The sequence below is a fragment of the Rana temporaria genome, chromosome 7, assembly GCF_905171775.1.
Source record: "Rana temporaria chromosome 7, aRanTem1.1, whole genome shotgun sequence".
Classification (NCBI taxonomy): domain Eukaryota; kingdom Metazoa; phylum Chordata; class Amphibia; order Anura; family Ranidae; genus Rana; species Rana temporaria.
This window is the reverse complement of record NC_053495.1, coordinates 81,660,513-81,665,954: the sequence shown is the minus strand read 5'-3', so window position 1 is coordinate 81,665,954 and position 5,442 is coordinate 81,660,513. Positions and strand designations below refer to the sequence as shown.

Genomic DNA, 5,442 nt, shown 5'->3' with positions numbered 1-5,442 from the left:
GTCCCCCCCTCTTTTCTGCGGCCGGCCAGGTTAACGTGCTCGGATAAGGGTCTGGTGTGGATTTTTAGGGGGACTCCACGCCATTTTTTTTTATTTGGGGTGGAGTTCCCCTTAAAATCCACACCAGACCTGAAGGGCCTGGTATGGATATTTGCCGGGAACCGCACGTCTTTTTTTTTTTTGGGGTTTTTACGGCGGGGTTCCCCTTAATATCCATATCAGACCTGAAGGGCCTGGTAATTTAATTTGGGGGACCCCCTACACATTTTTGGTTTCCTTTATGAATGAATCCCTTTAGAATCGCCGGGAGCCGACAATTCATTATAGCCGCGTGTGAATTTTAAATGGCTTTTTTCCTTCAGAATGTCATTTTTTGCAGGGACTGTTCTAAGTACGGGAAAAATGCGCTATTTCACATGCTGACATTACACCCCCCCTAGGTACGAAATTTAAAAGAATATTTCACTTTTATTGTTTCACTTTAAGCATTATTAATTTCACTGCTCCCGAAAAAACGGCCGTTTTAAAAAATAAAAAAAGCATTGATACATGTTTCCTGGGGCAGGACTGAGGTCCCCAAACACTTTTTAAGACAAAACTTGCAGATTAGCCTTTAAAATGAACACTTTTGATTTCTCCCATAGACTTCTATAGGGAGTTTGGCGCGGCTTTATATATTACTTTCAATGCGCCGGCTGCTACGCTGGTTCATTCGCCTAATTAAGGATTCACCCGGCGCACTAATTAAGGCATGAACCAGCGCAGCGCACAGAGCATAGTAAATCAGCCCCAATGTGTCATTTATCTTTACCCTTGCCTTCGGACAGGAATATAAATTTGTTATCCAGTTCTGCATCCCCCTTCCCAATCCTATATGTTGTAACATGGCTCTCAGGAATCCCCAGTCCACCCTATCAAATGCTTTTTCTGCATCTGCAGATATCAGCACTAATGTTTTTTTATGGTATTGGGAGAGGTATATAGCACTTAAGACCCTTTGCGTATTTTCTCTGCCCTCTCTATCAGGGGTGAACCCTACTTGCTCCGAAAGTATTAAGGAGGGAATATAAATCAATCTATTAGCAAGTATTTTTGTAAGGATCTTAAGGTCAACGTTTAACAGTGAAATTGGACGATAACTAGCACATTGAGAAGGATTACGGTTATGTGAGCCATTAATGTCTCTGTGAGTATACTTTTTCCATCTTGTATTGAATTGAAGGCCGCTAGGAATTTTGGTGCCAATCTTTCAGAGAAAGTCTTATAATAGAGTAATGTATATCCATTGGGCCCAGGAGCCTTCCCTGGTTTCAGTGATTTGAGGGCTTCTACGAATTCCTCTATTGTAATTCGACCATCTATATATCCTACGCCTTCTATAGGCAGCCTGGGCATTCCTGAGGCCTGTATTCTTTTATCCTCTCTCCTCTATTAGAAATCTCCAACAAGGGTGGTTGACTCTATTTGATATAGGCTGGTATAATAATCTCTAAATGCCTTTGCAATTAACTGTGAGGATCTAACCAAAGTGTCTCCTTGATTTTTAATTCGCTCATCGTAGTTCTGTGCCCTCGTCTCTCTGAGCGCGTTTGCCAGCTTCCTGCCGGGCTTATTTCCATATTCATAATATGACCGCCTGCACCGAGCCAGCTTCGCTTTTGCTTTGTCCATCAATGATAAATTTAATTTAGCTCATAAACACACGAGGAGGCTGAGCAGCAAAAAAAATAAGAGAAAAAAGAAGGAAAAAATAAATAAAAAAGCTGTATCTCAGGGTCTGGCCGATCGTCCAGAACCCCTGAGTAGTTTCTAACCTATACGATAGCAGGCACCCAACAATTTGTGGGTCTGCCTGCTATTCATGTAGTAGAAACGGTTTTAACGCCTCCGACTTTCTTCCACTTAGAGGAGAGGCGTTACAAATGTGTAAGCAATGCGGAGAGCCACGCTGTGGTATCTATCGATGTGCACCCTATATAATTCACCTAACTATCCCTCAATGAGTCCCACCTCTTTCTTTTTCCGCCTTTTCTCTTTCTCATATCCTATTTCTCCGCATTCCCTTCTTGGCCTTAAAAGTACCAGAGAAAATGAAGGAAAAACAAAAGGAGAAAGACCAAGGGACAACAAAGCAAATATACCTATTCCCCTTTATCCACCGTTTACTCCTAACAGGTGAATTACTTCACCTCCCTATTATATGTTATAACTTTACTATCAATACCTATCACACAATGATACCTCTACTGTTGCATCCTATAATAACCCAACCTGCCCATGAGGGTTGTCCCCAAGAGACAAGACAAACTAAACTAAACAAACAAGTTCCCAGGTCTGTGCAGCTAAATCCATGTTCTCTCTTCCCTCAGGATCGGGATCTCACTCCTTTCTACTTAACCCCCCCCCATACAAAATGTGTTGTATAGTGTTTATACTTCAAATCTTACAATTCTAAATAAAACAAAAAAAAACACACAGATTCCCCCCACGTGTAAGCTATTACCCCTCTAAGAGACAACGTCTAATTCCTGCATTCATAGGTGTGAAAAAAAAATATAGGTGAATTCTTAGTTGCAGGGTTGTTACATATTTACATATTTATTGTGTTGGTCCTCTGACCTCCTATGAAAATTAAAAAAACAATGTGTGCATGCTAAGTGCCCCCCTCTTGTGTCCTCACCCACAATATCCTTCTTTACAGTGTTTCCTAACTACTAAACTACACGACCCCCCCGCATTCTCCCCCCCCCTACATTCTGACCCGATTCCCTTCCCCCCCAAAAAATAAAAATAAGAAAACGTGTTCCACTCTTTACAGTGATTTGTGTCCTCTAAGTTGTGAACCCCCTCCTCCCCATCCCCCACATCTCTCCCCCCCTCCAAAATCACATCCCTCTTGCCCCCTCCCCCCAGCAGTGAGTCCCGAATCGAGCCCCCAAAAAAGTGTATACTTCTGTTTACATGAATTCAGCGTCTATATAGATAGTTCCCCCATCCTTTTACTAGCCTATCCCCCATTTTATCAACCATGCTTATCCGCAACTTGTTTTACTTCAAGGGAAAAAGGTACACCAACAGTCTACGCTAAAGAAAAAAAAAGAAAAGAACCCTCTGGTTACTATGTATACTTTTTTTTATGACATGCTGTTTCGCTAAGAGGGGGAAAAAAAAGAAAAAATAAAAATGACCAAGAAAAAGAAAAAAATATTGTCCCTTTATCTTTCTCTCTGGAACTTCCCTTAAATCTCTGTTCAATATGTTTCCTTCATTTCTTACTCCTGTAATAAATATATATATATTCTATGTGTCTCCTGGGCTGTATCTGCTTCTACCCCGTTGCCCTGATAGTTATTGCTGTTGGGGGGGGGGGGGTACGGTCCATTATTACTGGCAGATCTATCCAATTAGGGACCTTTATGGCCTCTGCGCCCAAAAAGTTCTGGAAGCTGAGCAGGATCCTTAAAATTAAAACTTTGTCCTCCCCTTTTGACAATAACTGCCAACGGGTACCCCCATCTATATGTGGCCCCCTTACTAAGCACATAGTCCAGCAATGGCTTTAAAATGCGTCTCCGAATTTTAGTTTGCCTGCACAGATCAGGGTATATCTGTATTTCTTCCCCCTCCCAGCTCAGCGTTCCCTCTTTCCATGCTGCTCTGAGAATGTCCTCTTTAACCCTAAAGAAATGTACCCTGCACAAGACATCTCGTGGGTTACTCTGCCCAGGATTTCGAGTAGTGGGCACCTTATGTACCCAAACTAGCTCAGGTAGGGTGTCTGGAGGGTTCTTCAACACTTGATTTGAGATAACAGTGACTGTGTCTCTTAGGGCGGGCCCCTCAATATTCTCTGGTACCCCCTTAATCCAGATATTACTCCTTCTGCTCCTGTTTTCAGCCTCCTCAGACTGTAATTGTAGCATAACTAATCGTTGATGTTGTTTGACTAATTTTTCTTCTAGAATCTCTAGTCGGGTATCTGATGTACTCTGCTGTTTTTCCAGGCTAAGCGTTCTGTGATCTACCGTCACTACCTTGGAGCGCACCTCCTCCATTTCTTCTCTCAGTGCCCCCGTTATACTGGCCAGTAGCCTCTGTATGTCCTCTTTAGTGGGGAGAGTCTGAATGAGCAGACTCAGCTGTCTGATGTCTGGCTCTATCCCCTGTACCAGTGTCTGTGTATCCCACGTATTGTGTAGGCATACCTGTACCTCTTCATTGATAGCTGTCGGGACCATTGCAGTGTACTTCACCAACGGACCTGGTCGTTCCTCTGGTCTGTGAGGGTAAGATCACCTGCGCCTGTACTGATATTTTGGGTATCGGCTCGGAGTGTAACAGATCCTTTTTGTTTCAATCATTTTTATTAAGAGTTTAGTCAACATACAAAACATCCAGATACCATCATGTTAGACAATGAAATATAGTAATAATACTCTAATAGAATGAACCATTATAAAAGATATATTTAAATATCCAACTAGCGTGTCTTAGATATAGGAACTCCCCCCCCGGACACCCCCCTGGGAGCACACTGTGTCCATGGGAGAGAGCCCCACACCCACCACACTTCCTATCAAGCGTTTAAATACCATTATATCTCGATTGGATAAATTCCAGAACTCGTATCCGCTGGTTTAAGGTATCCTTGAAAGGTTAACGTAAATAAAGGGAAAAATATACAAAAATAAAAGGAAAACAGAACAAATATATAATACAAAAAAAAATATGAAAAATAAAAAGTGAGGAATATCACAACTGAACATAGTTAGCGTCTAATCTGGCCCTTACTGGGCCCCAGAAAAGGCATTCCATACAGACCAATCAGTTTCAAATTTTAAGAAGTTACCATCCTTATTGGCTAAGATTTTCTCATATACAGCGATCATATTCACTTTTACGGAAACATCAAAAAATATAAAACGCTTCACGAATTTGCGTGTCATCCTTGCGCAGGGGCCATGCTAATCTTCTCTGTACCGTTCCAATTTTAGTATATGTGCTGCCGAAGTGAGCACGTAACAGATCCTTTTTTACCGTCAGGTATCGTGTGATATATGAATGGCTGGGAGTATATGGCACTCCTGTGCTCTTTCCTGTGCTCTTCCCCGAAGCGATATGGACTACGTGGGGCTTCTGAACGTTGATGGTCTGCTAGAGAGTGCGCAACGATACCCTAGGCTCTCGTTTTCATCTCTCTCTCACTCCGCCATGCGTAGGTCACTCCCCCCGGAAAACGGAAGTCCTTCCCAGTATGCGAGAGCACAAGCTCAGCCCCGGACGCACTGTTGACCTCACCACCATAAACAGGGAGTGAGCCACAGCCTCAGACCTCATATGCACAGGGTCCTTGAAAGCAGGAGCTCCCTCCACCGGAAGCATGGTCACTTTGTTTAATCTGGACACAGGAAGGACCACTATTGGGAAAGAAGTCCATTTCTT

The 5,442-nt window shown here is 42.8% G+C and overlaps 1 non-coding gene across 1 annotated transcript; it reads right to left on the bottom strand.

Annotated features, from left to right (window-relative positions):
- Nucleotides 1-4,911: 4,911 nt before the first annotated feature.
- On the bottom strand, nt 4,912-5,018 carry LOC120946340. Its single transcript, XR_005750675.1, has one exon. It is a non-coding gene; the product is annotated as a U6 spliceosomal RNA (small nuclear RNA).
- Nucleotides 5,019-5,442: the final 424 nt, after the last annotated feature.